The sequence below is a fragment of the Pteronotus mesoamericanus genome, unplaced genomic scaffold, assembly GCF_021234165.1.
Source record: "Pteronotus mesoamericanus isolate MK-2021 breed Mesoamerican mustached bat unplaced genomic scaffold, CSHL_Meso_final scaffold_128, whole genome shotgun sequence".
NCBI classification, from domain to species: Eukaryota; Metazoa; Chordata; class Mammalia; order Chiroptera; family Mormoopidae; genus Pteronotus; species Pteronotus mesoamericanus.
In genome coordinates this window covers 1,233,977-1,256,835 of record NW_026555305.1, presented here as the reverse complement: position 1 = coordinate 1,256,835, position 22,859 = coordinate 1,233,977, and the positions used below count along the sequence as shown (strand labels likewise).

At 51.2% G+C, this 22,859-nt stretch overlaps 1 pseudogene; it reads left to right on the top strand.

The window, feature by feature from the left end:
- The first annotated feature begins 17,933 nt into the window (after positions 1–17,933).
- LOC129082431 (olfactory receptor 10A7-like) lies at positions 17,934–19,305 on the top strand (annotated as a pseudogene).
- The last annotated feature ends 3,554 nt before the right edge of the window (positions 19,306–22,859 follow it).

Sequence of the window (22,859 nt, the reverse complement as noted above, 5' to 3'; positions counted from 1 at the left end):
TCGGGCCGCGCGGGTCCACCCCGGCAGGCGCACGCGCACTGGGCCATCCTGCACAGTGGCTCATGCAGAAACACGCAGGCGGAATCACACCCCTCACGCCCAGGAGAACAAGCTGCACGCGTGCCCGAAGCCGCACGGAAGCAGAGGTCCCCACGTGCACAGACACACGCTCGTCGACGCACAGCCACCAGGGTCGGGTATGCGCGAACCCACAGTGACATGTGCGGACACACCGGTGCGCTGAGGCTGAGTAGGGTGAACAAGTTATACACTTGCACGGGCCCAAAGTTCTGGAGCGACGCAGGCGCAAACACACGGTGACTCATGCACATGCCAAGGGAGTCACGAACATAACACGGACACGCGCGCATGCACTCGCGCACGCGCACACCACATGCCCGCTTCCTCGCCCCCTGCGACCAGCTCCGAAGGTCTGCGGCGGCTGCCGCTTAGCCTGGTGGGTTCGGGTCAGGTTCCCCTCAGCCCCCGGCCCTACGAGGCCCGCGGAGGCCTCCGGTGACGCCCCTCGTCCCGGGGTGGCACGAACGTGCAGGCCGCACAAGTCAAGTCCTGGGGATGGAGCTCAAACGCCAAGTCGGTGCGGCTGCGTGTGCGCACCTGGAGAGGGCGGCCCGCGCGCGGCTCCAAAAACTACAGCTCCCAGAAGGCGCCGCGCTCCGTCTGTGCCACGCTGGGGGCTTAGCACCTGGGTCAACGAAACTACAACTCCCAGAAGGCCCTGTGTCGGAATAAAATGGGACTAGGACTTTATTAAAGTGCTTCCCATGTAGAAATTCTCTTATCCTTCATAAATTCTTTCCTCGTTCGTTAGAAAAATGGGCACAGATCATTTTTAGATACTTGGGAAAGTGGAGAAACGTGTGAACAGAGAATGGGAAGACGAATGTATCTCACCATCAGCGTGCTGTTTATTGTGAGAAGCCACATTATTTTATGTACCTCGAAGGCTGCCCATTAAACCATCGCACATTATTTGTTTGCACGTCAAATTTTAATTTTCCATGTAGACCTCAATGGCATGGTGTGTTTCCTGTCATTCTTCTGGAGTCTTCCGGTCTTACCGTGGTAAGAAGGTACCCAGGTTCTGGCCAGTGTGGCTCAGTTGGTTGAAGCATCGTTCCATACACCAAAGGTCGCAGGTTTGGTTCCCAGTCAGGGCACATACCTACGTTGTGGGTCCGGTCCCCGGTCGGGGCGCCTATGGAAGGCAACTGATTCTCTCTGATATTTTCTCCCTCTCTCCCTTCCTCTCTCTTTAAAAAAGAAAAAGAAAAAAAAATCAGTAAATATAGCCTCAGGTGAAGAAAAGAGCCTTCACAGAGATTAGACGTCCATCCACAAGCCAAGGAGACTGGCCAGGATAGTCCCCTCCCTTGCGGCCCTCACAAGGCACCAACCCCATCGTCACCTGCATTTCAGACTTTAGGCCCCAGAGCTGTGACACCATAAACCTGCGTTGTCTGAGCTGCGCAGTCTGTGGTATTGGGTTGGCCAAAAAGTCTGCTGCGTTTTTTTTCGGTAGGATGGTTCTAGTAGCACTTTGTTGTCTTAACTTCTTTTGAAACAATTTTATTAGATTGTATTGTGACAGCTGTCATATCAGCGTGCATTTAAACAAATAAAAATTGGTGAATTTTTGTGTTGTTATTTTAATATTGAAGATGGAAGAAAATACGCAACCTTTTCAGCATATTATGTTGTATTATTTCAAGAGAGGTTAAAATGCAACCAAAACGCAAAAAAGGATTTGTGCAGTATATGGAGACGGTGCTGTGACTGATCGAACGTGTCAAAAGTGGATTGCGAAATTTCTTGGTACCATTGACATGTTAGCAAAATAATCCTTTGCTGTGGGGCTGTCTTATGCATAGGAAGGTGTTTAGCAGCACCCCTGGCCTCTGCCCACTAGGAGGCAATAGCAGGAGATGGCCACATACTCAAAGTATCCAAATCAGAGTTATTGGTGAAAATGAAAAATATGACTTTTATTTTATTGGAAAAAATGTAAAGGACTTTTTGGCCAACCCAATACATTATTAAGGCAGCCCAGGCCAACTCACTCAGAGGCCATAAACAACCACCATGTTTTTTTGATTAGCTGGGAACTGGGTTCGGTTCGGTCCTTCTGGACCACGCACACCATCTGTGGTCGCTGCCGGGCCTCCTGGGGCTGGGTCACCAAACGGCTAGCCTCTGCTGAGACGCCCCCTCTGCTCCCTGGGCTCAGCCACCCTCCAACAGGCCGGCCCGGGCCTGGGCCCGTGGCTGCGGGTGGGGTTCACAGAGGGCTCATGGGACCCGCACAGCCTCTTGACTCCCAGGCTCGGTGTGCCGACCTTTCCACGTTCAGAGCGTTCCGCGGGCCGAAGGAACCTGCACGGACAGCCCAGAGTGGGAAGAAAACGCACGCGTTGCAAAGCAGGTGGGCTCAAGGAGGCGGGGAGGAAAGCAAGGTTTAGGAAAACACACCTAAACGTAGTGACTCAGACATTTCACACGCGCCGCCTCTATTAAAAAAAAAATAATAATAAATGTGCAAGAATCTTCTAACTACTCTTTAAGAGAGTTTATCCGCAGAACTTCCCTACGGGTCGGCCCCGTTCAGGTGCAGACAGAGCACTCTCTGTATCTGTGTCTCCTTATACGTATCTGCCCGCCTACGAGAGACGGAGTTTCCCCGGCACGAACTGGCTCGCGGGCCGGCGGGCGCCGCAGGGCTGCCGGCTGCAGGGCTGGTCCGCTCCGGCGGGCGCGGGCGCGGCAGCCTGGAGACAGAACGGCCGCTCCCTCGGGGGAACGCTCAGCCTTAGCTCTGAAGCCCTTCGGCGGATTGCAGGAAGCCCGCCCACCTCACCGAGGGCGCGCCTTCCTCGGAGCAGGCGGACTGGCGACGTCAGCCACACCTACGAAACGCCGCCGCCGCCGCGCCCCGGTCAGTGCGCGCGCGGTTCAGCCGCTGGGCGCCGGAGCCCGGCCGAGTCAACGCAGAAAACAGCCGCCGCAGCAATGTCCTGGGGCAGTGGGTAGAAACTTAGAGAGAAGTGACAGAGAAAGACACACGAGACAAACGGTGGCTCTAATTATTACAGTGGTGCCTCGCTACTCGCCGTCAGTTCGCTCTGGAACGGGCGTGAGGGCCTGCAAGTAGCAGGTACAGGGTCCGACGGTTCTGCAGCCGACGATGACCGAGGTATGGCTGTGTGAGAAAAATCACCACTGAGCCTTGCTTATAATTTTTTTTTAAAATTAACTTTTAAAGAGAGGGAGCGGCAGAGAGAGAAAGAGGGAGAAACATCGAAATGTGGTTCCGCTTTTTAACGCACTCATTGGTTGATTCTTGCCCGTGCCCCGATCAGGGATCGAACCAGCATCCTTGGTGCGTCGAGATGACGCTCTAACCAACCGAACTACCCAGTCAGGGTCGCCAAACGTCTTTTTAAAAAGTGGTCCTATAGTGTCTCCTCTGAGGACGTGACGCCAGAGCCGAGGCTGTGCGCACGTGCGCGCGCGCGTGGGTGTGACACGGTCGAGAAGGAGACGGTCCCGGGCGTTCTCAGTGGCTGAAGGGAAGGGACGGATACTGTCACGGGCTCACTGCCTGCTCGGGGCTTGTGCAGCCCGGGTCCTGGGGCCCGGAGGGGAGGGGCGGGGCGCGGACCAGAGCCCGGCGCAGGCTGTCCCAGCCGCGGAGCAAGGTCAGCCCCGGTGCTGACGGGGCGAAGGAGGGGAGCCGGGAGGACGAGGTGGCGAGGGCGGTGGGAGACGATGGGAAAGAGGTGGAGACAGACCCTCAGAGACGCCGGGAGGAGCGGGGACGCTGAGAACCGTGCGGGTGGCGAGGGTGGCGGAGGGAAGGAAGGACAGGCAGGGGAAAGGGGAGACAAGGTGAGGGCCAGGCAGAGGCAAAAGGCGGGCGCCACGAGGACACGTGAAGCTGGGAAGGGGGGCAGAGAAGAGATGGGGAGACCGAGGAGGGGCAGGAGGAAGCGGGGCAGCGGAGACCCCCTGAGAGGACCCGCAGCCGGAGGCGCGGGGAGGACATAAAACAAATCACGGGGAAAACCAGAAATGGAAGGGAGACGCGGGGAAGCAAAGCGAGAGATGGGGAGGGCCAGGGGAGGGGGGACCTGACTGCGTCTCCTGAGCCCCGGAGGGGATGTGGTGGCGAAGGAAAGGCGCCTGCAGAGATGGGGGGGCACTTGCTGGGGGTCCCGGGCGTTGAGTGAGATACCCTCCTCCCGGCAAAATGCACAAAGGCCTCTGCGAGGGGACGCGGGCTCCCGGCTCCGGCGATGCGCCCGCGGGCGTCAGGTGAGCTGCGCTTTGCGCGCGCAGGGAAGAGACGTCAGAATCGCGGGGGCGGGGCGGGGGGCGACCGGGGCGGGGCAGGAATGGAGGGAGAGGAGAAGATGGGAGAGACAAGGCGGCAGCGTGGGACGTGGCGGTGTGCACGCCACGCGGTGCGACCCGCGGGGCTTCTATTTGCGTGAGGGGGTCATGATGCCCTGGGAGTGGGCTCCGGACTCCCCCGCCCCGCCCGGCGCACGAATGCGCGCATCCCTGCCACGTGATGAGGGAGAGACTCGCAATGGAGATGAAGACAGAAATGGGGGGAGGGGACGGGCGAGGGAGAGGAAATAAAAGAGACGACACGGGAGAGGAATGGGAAGAGAGCGGAATGCATTTTACCAAATTTTCCAAATAATGGATAGAGCAATTCTCTGCCAAATATTACAAAAGTAAAAACAGAGAGAGAGAGCTGTCTAGCGTATTTCACGCACCAATGATTTTGATTGGCAGCCGGCCAAAAGATGGAGGGTCGACCTAACTTTATCTTTTAAATCTTTACCCGAGGGCACGCTTATTGATTTTAGAGAGGGAGGGAGGGAGGAAAGGGAGGGGGAGGGGGGAGAGAGAGAGAGATCAATGTGAGGGAGAAACATCAATCGGGTTCCCTTCCACAAGCTCCTGGACGGATCGAACGCACAACCTGGGTATGTGCCCAGATCAGGAATCGAACCTGCGACCTGTTGGTCCACAGGACAACACTCGAACCACCTGAGGCACCTGGCCAGGGGCGGGCCGCCCTAACTTGGTCGGGCATGGATGATTTGGATCCAATAGCGGGTTGAAAATCACGTCAGAAATGTACTGTAAGGAAGAGAGAATGGTGACTGACACGGGAGTGCTAAATAAAATTGTCCTTAAACAGGCCCCCCGGGAAGCAAGGGAGGCTTCTCCCTGCGACGCACAGAGGAGGCATCAACACCTCGGGGGTGTGCGGAGGGCGACAGAATGTCAGGGTCGGGCCCCCACTTGAAGAGACAGCAAAGGAACACAAACAGGGGAATGGGAGCGGGCGCGGCCGGGTGTGTCCACGCCGCCCGCCTGCGCCACCCTGCGCCCCTGCGCCCCTGCGCCCCTGCGCCCCTCCGCGGCGGGTTTCGGAATCCTGCCCTGAAGAGAGAGAGGAGTCAGGTTTGGAAAGGTCGGCAGTTACCTTCCCAAAGTCACAGGCCCGGCAAGCGGCGGAGAAGGAAGTGAAGGCAGAGGATGAGAGTCCCAGAGGGGCAAAAAGTACTGCAAAAGGAAAAGGAAAAGGAAGGAAGGAAGGAAAGGAAGAGGGGTGTTGAGAGGACCAGGGAGATGGGAGCGGAGGGAGGGAGAGGAACAGCGAGCTCGGGGAGAGGAGCTAGGGGGAGGGAGGAGGGAGGAAGCAGAGACGGAAGGATCGGCGCAGACACCCCCAGCCCAGAAGTGCACGCAGTGGAGCCTCACAACTGCGCTTCCACCCCGGCTGCGCCCTGGCACCGTGCTGCTGGGGCTGCGGGCGCGCCACCCCGGCGGCCCCTGCTGCGGGCGGCCCTCCTGGACCCGCGGCTGGACCGGCCCATGAGTCCCCTGCCCGCTCCCCCGGCGCTGCTGGACCTGGCGCCCGGGAACAGCGCGCGCGCCCGCCGGCCCTGGTGTCCATGCTGACGCGCCCCGGGGCCCAGGTCTACGTGGGGACCTCCCCAGGCAGCTGCGAGGCCATTCTCCTGGCGTCCAGGGCGCCGGGCAGCGGCCGGGCCGTGCGCCGCCCCTGCGCTGAGGGGCCGTCGTGATGGACCCTCGCTGCACCTGCCCTTCTGTCCCCGAGGCCCGGGGCCTGGTTCCTCTGTGAGCTGCCCGCGGTGCCGCCCGCAGGTGGGTCTATGGCGTGGCCGAGCCCACCCTTTTGGCACCGCGGGCCTTCACCGGCCCCTCCTACACCCTGATCCTGGCGGTCCTGCGCACGCAGCCTTTGGTCAGGAGCCGCCTCAAGGCTCTGTCCACCTTCGCAGTGGACACGGCGCGTGGATGGCGCGTGGATGGCACGTGGCTGTGATGGCTCTCGCCTACCTCACGGTGACTGCTAGGTCCCCGCTCGCCGCAGGACTCCAGAGCCCTCCCCGCCAAGCGCCACAAGCTGGCGCACATTTTCTGTCTCGTCACCACGCCCATCCTGAAAGCCACGCACCTACAGCCTTCGGAACTGCGGGGTCCTTGCGCGGTGGCAGGGGTTGTGCCTTGAGCTGGGCTGACGGAACAGCTGGAAGGGCAGAGCTGGGAGATGACACAGCTCTGTGACCCCATGCGCATCGCTGTCCCTCGGAATCTGGGCGCCTCTTGGTGTGTCTGTCTTGGTGACTCTAAACAGGTCCTGGCTGGGTGGTTCAGTTGGTTGGAGGGCTGTCCAGCACATCCAAAGGCTGTGGGTTTGATCCCTGGTGGGGGCCGTGCAGGAGGCAACCGATCTCTCTCTCTCCCCGCTTCTCTTCCTTCCTCTCTCTCTAGAGTCAATAAAAATCATATCCTTGGGTGAGAATTTTTAAAACACACACCCCCCCCCCAAAATATCCCCAAATCCTGTATGTATGGACCCTGAAATTTGAAGTTTATCTAATGCTCACACATCATGAAATAGTCTTCCTTTGATTTTTTTCCGACCACTTAAAAATAACGTGAGGAACGGTTTTAGCAATGGCTGCCAGATGCCGATTCCTGATATGGGGCAGAAGAGGGACCCACAGCATCGCTGTCAGGAAGAAACAAGTAAGGGGAGCCAGGCATGGGCTTCGTGGGTTTCTGGGCCCCAAGCCAATGTAACATGTTCATTTCCATCATCATCCAGATATAACAGGTGACACTTTATACGGGTTTGTTATGTGCCAAGCATTTTTTAAAATCATCACCGGAGGATATGTTCATTGATTTGGGAGAGAGGGAGGGAGAAACATCAATTTAATGGCCCGCTCATTTACGCAGTCATTGGTTGATTCTTGTATGTGCCCTGACCAGGGATCAGATCTACGACCTGGGCACATGGGGATGATGCTCTCACCAGCTGAGTCACCCAGCCGGGGCTGCCCCATTCCGTTTCAAATGCCATCTGTGTCTTACCGATCCAGGGTTGTTAAGACACTTAAACAGGCATCTGGCATACAGGAAGCATTTAATAAATGGCAACGGTCCTTTGCTCACTCATTCGTTCTACAAATGCGTAGGGAGCGCTCCCAACGGGATGTGCACTATTGCAGGCCTTGGGCATGTGGCGTGTGGTTGGGCCCCCAGCGCTAACAGTCCTGGAGAAGCTTTACTGACGGGGCGGAAGGAGCCAGGCGTTGCGCTAAGCACTTAGACACAGGCCTTGTGCGGATCGTCACGCACACACCCAACATTAGGAGGTAGGTAGGGCTTTCGCGACTCATCTACGGAGGCGAAAACTGAGCCACAGAGTTCAAAGCCTCTCCCCAAGGGAGCCAGGGGAGAGGTCTGAAGGCGGAGCCCGCGCTCCCAATCACCATCGTCAGTAGCTAGCGTTTCCATTTTCTGCAATAAGGCCCTTCAAATGCCACTGTTGCCTTTGTCATTGAAGCACGGGTCACAAGCACGCAACTTACTTCAGCTTCCCCGGCGTAACTGGGGGTCCCGGGGTGGGGCACAGTGTGGCCAGGGCACAGTGAGACATGAAGGTGGGGAAGCAGGCGGGGGGAATTTTATGGGGGCCTTGAACGCCCGGATGAAGAGTGGGGATTTCTTAGGGGGGTGATAGGAACAGACAGAGTTGGGCCCCTCTGGGACATCCTGGATGAAGGAAGTCAGAAGGGCCACGCGACAGAGAAGTTTCAGGGGGAAGGGATGTGGAGCGGCCCTCAGCCTCCAGGGACACGGAGGTTGCGCCTTGCCCACCCTCCTCCACCTCCACGCAAGGGGCGCGCGGCTTGGCGCCCGTAATGAGCGCAAGTCTCTGCGGGGTGGGCCCTCGGGGCTCTATCCTGCGGCCAAAGATCCAAGTCTCTGGTTCCTCTGATCCCTGTCAGTCGCGGCAGCTCCCGGGTCGGGTCCAGGGCGCAGGCGGAGCTTGTCCTCCGCTCCAGACGGACGGAGAGGCAGACGGTGAGGGGCCGTCCGTGAAGGCAGGGCTGCAGGCTGGGGGCGGGGAAAGGCCGGGTCCTGCCTGACTCCGTGACGCTGGGGCGGCCGCAGCCGCTTTCCCGACGGGAACGGCAATTTCTAACAGAGCATCCTGATGTTATCATTCTTTTTTAAATATGTATTTTATTGATTATGCTATTACCGTTGTCCCATTTTTCTCCCCTTTATTCTCCTCCTCCCTGCACCCCCCTCCTGCCACCAGCAGTCCCCCCACTTAGTTCATGTCCATGGGTCGTACATGTAAGTCCTTTGGCTTCTCCATTTCCTTTCCTATTCTTAACCTCCCCCTGCCTCTTTTGTACCTACTATTTATGCTGCTTATTCCCTGTGCCTTTTCCCCCCTTCTCCCCTCCGATCTCCATTTCTGTGATTCTGTTCTTGTTCTCATTGTCGGTTTAGTTTGTTTGCGTTTTTGTTTTTCAGGTTCCGTTGTTGATAGTTGTGAGTTTGTTGTCATTTTACTGTTCATAGTTTTTGATCTTTTTCTTACATAAGTCCTTTTAACATTTCATATAATAAGGGCTTTGTGATGGTGAATTCCTTTAACTTTACCTTATCTAGGAAACACTCTATCTGCCCTTCTATTCTAAATGAGAGCCCTTCTATTCTACATGATCTTGCATGTAGGTCCTTGCTTTTCATGACTTTGAATACTCCTTTCCAGCCCCTTCTTGCCTGCAAGGTTTCTTTTGAGAAATCAGCGGATAGCCTTATGGGATCTCCTTTGTAGGTAACTAGCTCCTTCTCTCTTGCTGCTTTTAAGATTCTCTCCTTGTCTTTAATCTTGGGTTGTGTAATTTACGATGTGCCTTGGCATGTGCTTCCTCGGGTCCAACTTCTTTGGGACTCTCTGAGCTTCCTGGATCTCCGGGAAGTCTATTTCCTTGGCCGGATTGGGGAAGTTCTCCCTCGTTATTTTTTCAAATAAGTTTTCAATTTCTTGCTCTTCCTCTTCTCCTTCTGGCACCCCTATGATTTGGATATTGAAACATTTAAAGTTGTCGCAGAGGTTTCTAAGCCTCTCCTCATTTTTTTAAATTCTTGTTTCTTCATTCTGTTCTGGTTGAATGTTTATCTCTTCCTTCTGTTACAAATCATTGATTTGAGCTCCGGTTTCCTTCCCTTCACTATTAGTTCCCTGTATATTTTCCTTTATTTCACTTGGCATAGCCTTCACTTTTCCCTCCATTTTGTGACCATACTCCACCATTTCTGTGAGCATCCGGATTACCAGTGTTTTGAACTCTGCATCCACAAGCTTGGCTATCTCTTCATTGCTTAGTTCTGTTTTTGGAGCTTTCATCTGTTCTTGCATTGGGGCCATATTTCTTGGTCTGAGTGCACCTGTTACGCTGGAAGGGGCAGAACCTTAGGTGTCTGCCAGGGCGGGGTAGCCCAGGTTGCTGCCTTGTGACACTGCAGGTGGGGGAGGGGTCTGAGAGGGAACAACACCACTTGCTCGGCTCAGTGCGGGCTTTCAGCCACTTTCTCCGCTACCCACAAGCAAACTGGGCCCTTCTGGTACTGATTCCCAGGTGGGTGGGTTTGTGTACATTCTAGGACCCCCCTGGGTCTCTCCAGTGGATTCTCCTGTGAGGCTGGGAGTTCCTCCCTCTGCCACAACCCCCACAGTTTTTACAGCCAGGGGTTTTGAGGCTTCCTTTCCCTGCACCGGAACCCTGGGTTATGTGGTCTGTCTTGCTCCCCAGCCATTCCTCCCAGTTTATCCTCATGCAACTGTGGGACTGCAGGTCCTCCAGCCACTGCCTCGCTGGGTGTCCTCTCTGCCTCAGCTGCCCGTCTCCGCCTCTCCTACCGGTCTGGACAAATGTTTCTTTTCTTTTCTTTCTTTTCTTTTTTTTTTTTAAACTCCTTGGTCGTCAGACTTCCATACAGTTTGATTTTCTGGCAGTTCTGGTTACTTTTTGTTTTTAAATTTGTTGTCCTTCTTTGGTTGTACAAGGAGGCAGTGTATCTATCTACCTGATGTTGTCATTCTTTGATGGCGATGATGGAGGTGATCGTGGTGATGATGATGATGATGGTGGTGGGGGTGGTGGGGGTGGGGGTGGTGATGAGGCTGTGTCCATTGCTTAGTTATTGAAGGCTCACTGTGTCCCAAAGCTTGCACATAAGCTCAATCAATTCCCACAGCAGCCTCACTGGGGAGACACCACTGTTATCATCAGCTTGCAGGGGAGGAAACATAGGCTCAGAGAGGTTTAGTAATTCACACAGTTAATCAATGGCAGAGCTGGGGTTTAAGTTCACATCTGGCTGGCTTGATAGCCAGCTCCCTGGGGCACCTTCCCTTTGCCAGGCCTTCCTCCCACAAGCACTGAGCCACAGGTATTGCTCCTCTTTCCCAGGTGAAGGAATGGCGGTCTCATCAAACTTAAGCCACTTGCCCAAGGTCTCACTGTGGCCTGTTCGCACCCTGGCACTTGGTGGGATAGCTCAGCTCTAACTCCAACTTCCCATTTAAGGCCATGGGCGTTAAACCTCTGTTTCAGAGAATAACTCCAAGGCCAATGGTGGCCTTGAGATGAGACTCCATCTCTGTCCAGAGATGAGACTCCTCAAACAGAGGACTCACCTCTATGTGCCAGGCACTAGGCATTCAGCGTCTGTTCTCAGAGAGGGTCAGTGTGTGAATTTTTCCTATCTGGTGGGCCCAGCTAGAGAATTTGAGAATCTTTTATCAGATTAAAAATATTCTTATTGTTGCATGGACCACTGGTCAAATTCCCCTGCATAGCCTAAAAGCCCCTGAAAAAATTCTCCAAGATTCACCAGGATTGTAATGATTTCTCTGTATCTGTCTCCGTCTCCCTTTTTCTCTGTCTCTTCTGCCTCCCTTTCACTCTCTCTATAAGAAAGACGGGCTTAACACATTATGACTGGTAGCCATTGTTTGTCAGGTAGCCCCCCACACCCCCCAGCAGAAACGTGGACACGTCTCACAAAGCCAGTCACACAGCGCAGTGTGTGAGAAGCAGTGTGGTCCGGAGGGGCACCGGAATCCCCAGCCGTCCTGTTCAGAGACAGGCTCTGACTGATTCAGAGGGTCTGGGTGGGGCCTGAGATCCTGCGTTTCTAAGCAACCCCCAGGCGATGCTGGTAGTGCTGGGCCTCAGAGCACAGTCTGAGGAGAGAGCATCGAGGAGGCCTCTTCCGGAGCCTGGCAAAACCTCCTAAACCACCGACAGCCACTCCTGCCAAAAGCAACGGTGGGGACGATCCGAAGCGCAGACCAGGGTGCGGATATCTCCCCGGCAGCAAGGGTCCAGCATTCTGGCCAAGGTTCAGACCTTGGCTGACGTGTCCCCTATGAGCTGTGGGGACCCCAGCGCGTTACTTAACCTTTCGAGTCTTGGTCCCCTACCCTGGTGGGTGAGGCGACAGCACCTGGTTGGTAAGGCTGCTGCGAGGATTCGGGGCATTGTAACGTGCGTAAGGCAGTGTCTAGTCCAGAGTAGGTCCCACAGGAGTGCTTGCTGGGGTCACACTGAGCCCCTCCCGTTCCCTCCCTGGGCAGAACCTCCAGTGTGAAGCTTTATCTGTGTCCTTTCCGTGAAGGAGAAGAAAATAAACCAGAATTTTACAGGAGCGGGAGTGGACTTAGCTGAGCTTGGAGAGGACAGATTTTGGGCAGAGTGCCGGTGCGGAGGCTGCAGTGATGGTCCCGGAGGGGGCCGTTGTAGAAGGAAGAGAGTTTCCAAAAGTGTGTGAAGGTTGAACTAAAACTCTCAGGCATCGTAGTAAAAAGAAAACTGAGAGCACAGCTGTAGCAGGAGGAGGAACCAGGAGCCTGGCCCCCGGCCTTTCCGTGGGAGCTGCGGGGGCTTTCCACAGATGCCAAAGATAAGGGCGGGGGATCAGGGACTTGGTGAACTGCTGAGTCCTTCAGGCAAAAGGATACAATTTCGGAGCTGCCACAGATCTTCGCTGCCACCTGCCAGTGTTTTTGCTACTTGTTTTGCAAAGATCTAAAACAATGTTTCTGGGTCTTCAATGTAGCTCAAACTGAAGGAGGCCCTATGCATTTCTTCTCCAACAGAAAGCAATTGCTATCACAGTATTCCTCAAATTCCTCCGGACAACGAGAACAAGGAAGAAATAGGGTTTACTTTCTGTCTGGTTAAGTGCACACGCACACTGAAATGAAAATTTCCTGAAGCAACTCTCACCCATATTATTTTACCCCCCTCCACCCATTCCACCCCCATCCCCCACTCCCACAGTCAGTTCCCACTCTGTTGTCCATGTCCATGGGTCCTTCATACATGTTCCTTCTCTAGTCCCTTCCCCTTCTTTCCACCATTGTCCTCTTTACCCATCCCCTCTGGTCACTTTCAGTCTGTTCCATGTTTCCGTGCCTGTGGTTTATTAGCTTAATATTCTCCAGTTCCATCCATGTTGTTGCAAAAAGTAGGAGTTCCATCTCTCTCTCTCTCTCTCTTTCTTTCTTCTTTCTTTCTTAAATGCAGATTGATTTTATTTATTTTTTTAAATGTCAAATTATAAAATATTAAAAAATGTAAAACCATTATAAAGTCTCAGCAATTAAACCAACATGACACCAGCACAGAAATAATCAAGTAAATCAATGAAATATAATGAGCATTCTAGAGACAAATATATATATATCTGTCTAACAATGTAATATATGATTAAGTTGATGTTTCAAATCAATGGGTAAAATAAGGCTTATTAAAAAATAAGACGCATGGACTACTATTACTTGAAATAAAAAAAAGAGCCTTATTTCACACATTATATAAGAAATATTCATGTAAGTTAAAAATCAATATGTAGAATCTAAGGAGTTTTTGGAGAAAATACAAACTAATATTTTTTTCTTACCCTGAAGTAAAATATTCAAACCCAGAAGCTATAAAGTCAAATGTTGTCAATATGACTATATTAAACATTTAAGACTGTAGAGTAATATGCATATGAAAAAGTTAAGGGACAAGTAATAGAAGAGGGAAGTATTTGCAACATATCTAAAAAAGGGTTAATGGTTTCTTTTCTTTTCTTTTTTTTTTTGAGAGGGAAAATATTCTACAAACATTTAATCAAAAAATGGATAAAGAATACCAAAAAGTCATTTAAAGCTTTTTAAAAATAATAGAAATAGGTGAGAAATATACAAAAACAGGTTTAGTTTCAACAAATAATAAAAGAATAATTAAAATAACACATCATTGTCACAATCAGATTAATACATATTAAAAAATATTGGTAATATCAAGTATTGGCAACTGAGAAAGGAACTGGGTGTTCATAGACTCTTTTTCTTCATCTTAAAGCAGTCCCTTTAGCATATTTTGCAATGCTGGTTTGGTGGAGGTGTGTTCTTTTAGCCTTTTTTTGTCTGGGACACTCCTTATTTCGCCTTCCATTTTAATTGAGAGCCTTGCTGGGTAGAGCAGTCTTGGTTGCAGGCCTTTGCTTTTCATGGCTTGGAATATTTCTTGCCATTCCCTTCTGGCTTGCAGTGTTTCTGTTGAGAAGTCAGCTTCTAGCCATATTAGGGATCCTATATATGTTACTACCTCTTTCTCCCTTGCTGCCTTTAGGATTCTCTGTTTGTCTTTGATATTTGCCATTTTAATGATGCTGTGTCTTGGAGTGGGCCTCATTGGGTTCCTCTTGAATGGGACCCTCTGCGCTTCCTGGACTTGTGTGACTTTTTCTCTTCTCCAATTAGGGAAGTTTTCCATCATGAATTTTTCAAACAGGTTCTCTATCCCTTCCTCATCCTCTTCTCCTTCGGGTATCCCTATTATACGGATATTATTATGTTTCAGGTTGTCCTGCATTTCCCTAAATGCCTCTTCATTCTTTCTGAGTCTTTTTTCATCTTCTTGCTCTTTCTGGGAGCTTTTTTCTACCTTGTCCTCCAGCTCGCTGATTCGGTCCTCAGCTTCATCTAGCCTGCTTTTGATTCCTTCCCCTGTGTTCTTCAATTCAGAGATTGTATTCTTCATTTCCTCTTGTGTTTTGTTGATAGTTTCTATGTCCTTTTTCATGCCGATATAGCTTGCAGTAAGTTCCTCATAGTTTCCCTGTAGTTTTTGTAATTCTTTCTGAGCTCACTGAGCTCATTGAGCTTCCTTAGAACCGTTGTTTTGAACTCAATATCTGATAGTTTACTGGCCTCTATTTCATTTAGTTCTCTTTCTGGGGATTCCTCCTTTCCCTTCAAGTGGGGGGTATTTCTTTGTCTTCCCATTATTTGTGAGACTCTTCTCTTTTGCTTCTGATTCTTAAGTTGATCTGTCCTGATTTCCTGAACTTCTATGTTAGGAGTGAATTTCTATGGTAGGAGACCACTTTTTTTACTTTCTGGATCTGCCTCTTATGATGTCAGATATCATCCCTGTCTGACCTTAGGCAGTCTGTTCGAGACTTCCAGGAGTCTGCTGTCTGTGGCTGTCTCCCTCAGCTGTTAATCTAATCACTCTGCACTCAGAAGGCTGCCGTTGACGGCTCAGGGTGTGGACGGAGTCCCTTCTGGGGGCGGGGTTATTGGGTCCTCTCACCTGCTGCTTTATTGGGGAGGAGTCAGCACCAGGATCCTGCTGGCTACTCTCTCTTTTCTCTCCCCAAAGCCTCCATCCCCCGTCTTTCCTCAAGTGTTGCCAGACCTCTCTGCGCCCCCTTTAGCCAGGGATCTACTGTAGGAGGCTTAGCACAGGATGGGGTAGAATCCCTCCTGGGAGCAGGGCAATTGGGTCCTCTGACACTGCCACTCAGGGGGAGTGCTCTCTGCCTGAGCAAGATGGCTGCTGCCACATGGGGGATGAGTCAGCACTGATATCCCACTGGCTACTTTCTCAGTTCTCTCCCCAAGGCCTCCCTCCCCAGTCTCTCCTCAGGTGCCTCTAGCCCACTCTGCCCCTGCCTTTGCCAGAGACCAAGGTCAGTGGCTGCGAAGAAAAATTTATGCATTAGCCCTTTAAACGGTTCTTTGCATATCCAGCCTCCTGTCTCTGGCAGAGAGCAACCCTGCTGCTTTTCACAGCTGGCTGTTTTTTGTGCACTTTTTGGGCTCTGGTGCTGTGGGATAGAGATCCCCGCTTTTGGTTTAGACCCCACTCTCCTCAGGGGGATCCCACTGGCCGTTTCAATATCCTTCTGGTGCTGCCGCCCGTGGGTGCCCTGCCCACCTTCTCAGGTCTGTACCGCACTCCTGACCGGTTAGATTGGGCTAAAGCTGATTCTTCTGTCTCCGAGGTTACAAGGCTCCTCTCTCACTATTGTTCAGTTGTTTATTCCAGGTGATTTCTCCACAGTTGAGTTGTAATTCCAGGTTGGTCCTGGGAGGAGGTCAGTGTGACTTCCGCTCACTCCTCTGCCATCTTGATTCCCTAATTTTTTTTTTTTAAATCACCAGGGCTGTCCATGTTTTTCGGTGAGTGCTAAGTGCTTTAGTAGCATTATTTCACGTCATCCTTCAAGAGAGGGAAATGTTATCACCACCTCACAGATCAGAAAACAGGCCTTAGAGGTGTGAACCTCTCTGGTTTACCCAGCCCACACAGCAGGGCTGATAATAACCCTGCTTCCTATCATCCCATCTCTCAGCCAAGACCCTCTCTACCTGCCAATATTGCTCTATTGCGCTTTCCTGTTTATAGGCCCAGTTGCTCCTGCTCGCTGGGCTACTTTCTCTTCTAACTGCAGTGCATGGATCATTAGCAGATCCTGAAATCCATTTATATCAGGGATTCTCAGCCTCAGTTCTACTCACGTGGCGAATACTGGGTTGGCCAAAAAGTCTGCTGCGTTTTTTTCCATACAATAGCTCTAGTAACGTTTAGTTGTCTTTAACTTAACTCAAAACAATCTTGTTAGATTGTATTGTGACAGCTGTCATATCAGTGTGTATTTTTAAAAAATTTGTCAAAATTGGTGAACTTTTGTGCAGATATTTTAATATTGAAGATGGAAGAAAATACGCAACATTTTTGGAGTACTATGTTTTATTATTTCAAGAAAGGTAAAAGTGCATCTGAAACACACAAAAAAGATTTGTGCAGTGTATGGAGAAGGTGCTGTGAGTGACCTAATGTGTCAAAAGTGGTTTGCAAAGTTTGTTGGTATTATTGACACTTTGGCAAAATAATTCTTTGCTGTGGTGTTGTCTTATACGTTGGAAGATGTTTAGCAGCACCCCTGGCCTCTGCCCACTAGAAGCCAATAGCAGGAGAAAGCCAACATGCTCAAAATATCCAAATCAATAAAGTTATTGGTGGAAATGAAAAATATGTTTTTTACTTTACAGAAAAAACTAAATGGACTTTTTGGCCAACCCAACAGACTCATTCGTGTGTGTGTGTGTGTGTGTGTGTGTGTGTGTGTGTGTGTTTAGCAGGAGGCTGTTCTGAGACTTGTAGGATGGCTAACAGCATCCCTTGCTACCTGCCAGTAACACTGCAGTTGTTACATCACAAAATGTCACCACAGACTGCCAAATGTCCCCTTGTGGGGGGGGGGGCAACCATTCCCAGATGAGATACACTGATTTAAACGGTCAAAACCAACATTTTAAAAAATGAGATAGGCCCCAGCTGGTGTGGCTCAGTGGATTGGGGACCGGCCTGAGAACCAGTTGCTGGTTCAATTTCCAGGGTAGGGCACATGCCTGGGATGCAGGCCAGGTTCCCAGTAGGCGGCGTGCAAAATGCAACCGCACATCGATGTTTCTCTCCCTCTCTTTCCCCCTCCTTTCCCCTCTCTAAAAATAAATTTTAAAATCTTAAAATAAAAAGACAGATAGAATAGATTCAAACCAAATAGAATATAAAATACTGTGTGGGGAGAAAGTACGTCTTATGTTGATTTTCTACCGGAAAAAAGACTCAACCATTTTCTGAGCACCTACTATGTGCCAGGCACTTTTTCCTGTGCCATAAACACAGCTGCACATGAGGCAGAAAGCCCTCATGGATGAGGCACTCAAAGCGGGACAGATAGACAGCAAACAAGCAAATAAACAGGGCTACTTCAGATGTGCTTTTAGGAATCAGATGGAGTCTTAGACAGTGACCAGTGTCTGACCATGTAGGGGAGGGGCTACCTTTTTTATTGATGGGGTGGGGAGAGAAATGTTGATTTGTTGTACCACTTACTCATGCATTCACTGGTCGCTTTTTGTCTGTGCCCTGACCCAGATCTCACGGCAGGCAACCTTGACTTCAGGACCACAATCTAACCAACCGAGCTGCCCGGCCAGGGCGGGGGGAGGGGGGATGGGGGGATGGGGAGGGCGGGGGAGGGGCAGGGCGCTACTTTAATTCAGGTCATTGAGAGAGGACTGTCTGACAAGAAAGGGCACCTTAGCTGACATTTGCAGAAAGAGAACAAGAAGCAATTACACAAATGCAGGAAGGAAGCATCTCAAACAAAGGCCCTGGGGTGAGGGCCCTGCAGTGTTACGGAAGATGCAGGGGTCTTTGAACCTGGACCCAGGGAGTAAGGTCAGGGGCAGGGGGGACAGAGAGGTAGGCAAACATCAGCCCTCCCAGGACCTTGTCAGAGGGAAACAGTGAGGGAACATCCAGGGGGAAAGCATTTCCGGGGGACGGAATGGGCCGTGCAAAGGCCCTGAGGCAGAACAAGCCATTCTGGATGCAGCTCCGGGGAGATGAGGTCACCGAGGGGAGCGGGGCCAGGCCAGGCAGGGCTGCTGGGCCTTGGAGAAGCCTTTAGAATCACCCCAGTTTCATGGGGTGGGAGTGGGGGGCGGTCTTCAAAGAGGCCCTTCCTGGGCTGGGGCACAGGGTGAGAAGGGCTCTGTGCTCCCGTTCATTCTGCGTTCCTCCTCCCTCCCCAGGCTCCTCCGGCCCGGGCGCCTCCCCTGCGCCAGTTCATGCCGCCGGCCCCGGGCCCCCCCAGGCGCCCCCACGGCCCCGCTCTGGGCCAGCCAGAGCTGGGCGCGCGAGTTCGTGCTGCTCGGCTTCGCGCGCGTGCCGGCGCTCTGCCCGCTGCTCACCGCGCTCTTCCGGGCCGCCTGCCTGCCGGCCCTGCACCCGGCCCTGCACCCGGCCCTGCGCGCCCGTGTACTTCCTCCTGCGCCAGCTGGCCCTGCCGGAGATCTGCTTCTCGCTGGACTTGGTGCCGTGGCGGCTGCTGACGCTGCTGCGGCCCGGGCGCGGCGTGTCCCCTGCTGGCTGCGCGCTGCAGCTGCTCCTGGTGCTGTCCTGCCTCAGTCCGAGTGCTTCCTCCTCACGGCCATGGCCTGGGACCGCTGCGTGGCAGTCTGCAGGCCCCTGCACTATGTAGCCATCGTGAGCCCACGGCGCTGTCACGTGCTGGCCGGCACGTGCTGGCTGGCGGGTGTCCCGTGTCCCCGGTCTTCACCGTCTGGCTGTTCCGCTTCCCCTTCTGCGGGCCCCGTGGCATCCGCCACTTCTTCTGTGACATTGCGCCTCTGCTGAGCCTGGTGTGTGCGGACACCAGGGCCTTCGAGGCCACCGCGTTGGCAGCCACAGTGCCGATCATGATTGTCCCCTTCTGCCTGATAACCGCGTCCTACACCAAGATTCTGGCCACTGTCCTGCGGATGCCATCTACCGCTGGGCGCCATAAAGCCCTGTCCACGTGTGCCTCCCACCTGGTCGTGGTCATTCTGTCTTACGGCACCACGGGGTCATCCACTTGCGACCCAAGGCCAGCTATTCCCAGGTGGTGTCCCTTTCCTACACCCTGGTGACCCCCATGCTCAACCCGCTCATCTACAGCCTTCGGAACAAGGAAGTGAAAGCCGCTCTCCACCAGGTGCGTCTTCAAAGAAGAGGGACCCATCGTCCATGACCTGCTCATCAGTCCTCTGCCGGACCCCCTCCCGGGAGGGGTCTTTAGTGCCTCCGTGTGCACCAGCTTGAATTCCTTCTGATCCTCCTCTGGTAGTTCCCTGTTGTGGCAATGGCACCGACCCCCCTCGCGGCTGCCTTGAGCCCAGATACCCTCCAGGTGAGTATGATAGGGTCCCGTTCCTGGGAGGGGAGCAGGAACTGTATCCATGTTTAAAATCAGAGCAATAGCACAGGTCGCGTGAAGTGCTGTTGCTAGTTTTAGCAACTATAAATGCAGACACCCTGTTACATTTGAATTTCAGATCAACAACCAATAATTTTTTAGTATAAATATGTTCCAGGCAATATGTATATATATATTTTTGCAATTGCTTTTTAATCTAAGTATGTCCTTTTTTCATGGCTGGGTAATATTCCATTGTGTATATGTACCACACCTTCTTCATCCATTCATCCTTTGATGGATGCTTAGTTTGTTCCATATCTTGGCTGTTGTGAATAACGCTGCAATAAACAGGAATGCATATATCTCTTTGACATACTGTTTTCATTTCCTTTGGGTAATTATCAAGAAGTGGGATTACTGGGTCATAAGGCAGTTCCATTTTTAATTTTTTGAGGAAACTACATACTGTTTTCCATAGTGGCCACACTAGTCTGCATTCCCACCAACAGTGCACAAGGGTTCCCTTTTCTCCACATCCCCTCCAACACTTGTTGGTTGATTTGTTGATGGTGGCCATTCTGACAGGTATGAGGTGTTCTCTCATTGTGGTTTTAATCAGCATCTCTGTGGTGATTAGCAATGTTGAGCATCTTTTCATTCAGCTGTTGGTCATTGGCATGTCTTCTTCTTTGGAAAAACATCTATTATGATTTTAACTATATCTGTGCAATGACTAAACTGTAAGTTGGTCGCATCCATTTTTACTCATTATTTTTCCCTCAGCACCTAGCACTATGTCCGGTGCTTCGCAGTCACTCAGTAAATATTTGTCACAAGAATGATGAGTGACTATTCAGAAGTGGCCTCAGGACATCCCCTCTTTGAGGAGACAGGGTCTCCCACAGGGCAGCCAGCCCTGGCGTGGTGCCTTAAGATGGCTTGAGTCCAGTTTTGGGAGATCCGTCGCTCCCCACCCTTGCCATTTCAGTTAGCGCTGACCTTTCCTTGGAGCCACTACTATGTTCGATCTCCACAAGCGGTTTTTGTTTCTGAGATGGTTCTGACTGTATCAGGTCAGACTGGTCAGAATAAATCCCGAGCTCTGTGCTGGTCACGCTGGGGGAGGACTGGCTGTCACCTTGAGACTGGTGGGATGGAGACCAGGACCTTCCAAGAGGCTCCTAGAAGGAATACGTATGGAACAAAACCCACGTAGAGGTAAGGAGAGTCTTCAGCCCTGACCAGCATGGCTCGGCGTGTGGGCTTCATCCTGCAAAGCAAAATTCCTGGTCAGGGCCCAGGCCCAGGTCGTGGGCCTGAGAAAGACATTGAATGTTGATCTTGTTGTTGGAGTATCTGGATTTCCCTGTGCCACAGGACCCCAGATAGTCAGTTCATGAGATAAAAATTTCCCATTTTTCTCTTAATCTATTTTGAGTATTTTTTTGTGCTTGCAAGTAAGAGAGGCCTTCCAAGATGTCAAAGAAGCTATTGGAGTCCTGAATTCCATCCACACCTGATACATTCAGTTTGAAGCCTGTTATAATAGCTCCAGCTCGCGGGTGGGACACAGCTACAGTTTGGAGTTTGTGTTTGTCCTCCACATCCATTTCCTGTGGCCAAAAGTCATGCTCACCTGACTCCACAGTCCTCTCAGAATAACTTCCTTCCTCCTTTCCTTTCTGCCAATATTTATGTGGAGCCCCTGTGCTGCGTGCCAAGGATGGAGGATGGCCATGCCCATATCCTGTCTTCAAGGATCTCGTGGCATAGCACTGACTTCCTGATCTGAGGTGCTCTAAAAAGTCTTTATAAAGATTATTCTCTTTTCTCATTCACTGTCAGTCAGAAGGTACATAGAAACTAACTTCTAGGAAACAATTTGGCCGTATCTCTCCACATTTATATTATATATTTTTTTGATCCAAAAAATGCCACAACTAGGAATGTACCTTACAAACATGCTTGCACCAATGCAGAGACATTTGTACAAAAATGTTCATTGTAGAATTGTTTAATATGGTAATAAAATGGGAAACATTTATTACCAATCACCGGGATTGGTAAAATAAATTATGGTGCCTAAATACAAGGCAATATGATATAACTGTTAAAAATCATGAGGGAGACCTATGTGTACTGATACGGAATGATGAACTGGATTAGAGGGTTAAATAAAGAAATCATAAAAGTAGGTATGGTGTGATCTCATTTGTGAAAAACAAAAGCATGTATATATTTGCATATAGAAATATTTCTAGAAAGATATATAACAACAGTTTCTTATGGATAGCTGATTTGAAAATGAGAAAGGGAATATTTACTTCCATAAGGGTCAGGCATTTTTATAAAAAGTAAATATTTGCTTCATAACTTAAACAATTGAAAATTTTTTCCCAGTATGTTGACATCTCCAATCTTTTTATATGGGTAGAAATCCACACCAAGACCTCCACTACTAAGGCATGAAAAGATCAACTAAATTAACACAAAAGGTACAGTTATAGTAGACATAGTTTCACACAACTAGTATCTGGCACAGTCAGGAAGTCAACCTGAGCCTTCCCCGAAAGCCCTCACGTTGTGCTTGCCTGACTCAGGTGTGGTTTGCCGTGGTCGGTCCCCGGGCGGGACGCATATGGAGGCAACCAATCTGTGTTTCTCACATTGACGTTTCTCTCTCTCTCTCCCTACTCCTTCCTCTTCCTCTAAAGTCAATAAACATATTTTTTAAAAAGGAAGGAAAGTCTAACGAGCAACAGCGTGAATGAACCTTGAGGACATTATGGTAACTGACATAAGCCGGGCACAAACAGGCAAACGCTGTATGATTTCACTTACAGGACTTCACTCACCAAGCGCGGCCCCATTCATAGAGACAGAAAGCAGAAGGGTGGGTGTCAGGGGCTGGAGGTGGAGTAAATGGGGAATTTGTGTTTAATGGGGGCAGAGTTTCAATTTTGCAGGATGAAGAGTTCTGTGGATAGAAGGTGGAGATGGTTGCACAACAATGTGCATGTAATTAATGCCACTAAACTGTACACCTTAAAAATTGCTAAGATAGCCCTGGCGGGTGGCTTAACTGGTTGGAGCATCATCCTGTACACATGCACGAGAAAAGGTCGCAGGTTCGATGTCCAGCCAGGGCACATACCTGGGTTGTGGGTTCCATCCCTGGTGGGCGGCACGTAAGGAGGCAACTGACAGATGTTTCTCTGGCACCTCTCTTGCTCTCTCTCTCCCCTCCCCTCTCTCTAAAATCAATAAGCCTATCCTTGGGTGAGGATATAAAATAAAATAAAATGGCTAAGATAGCAAGTTTCCTGTAATATGTTATTTTACCAGTTTTAAAAATCCATAAAGAAAGAAGAGGGGACAGGGTCAAA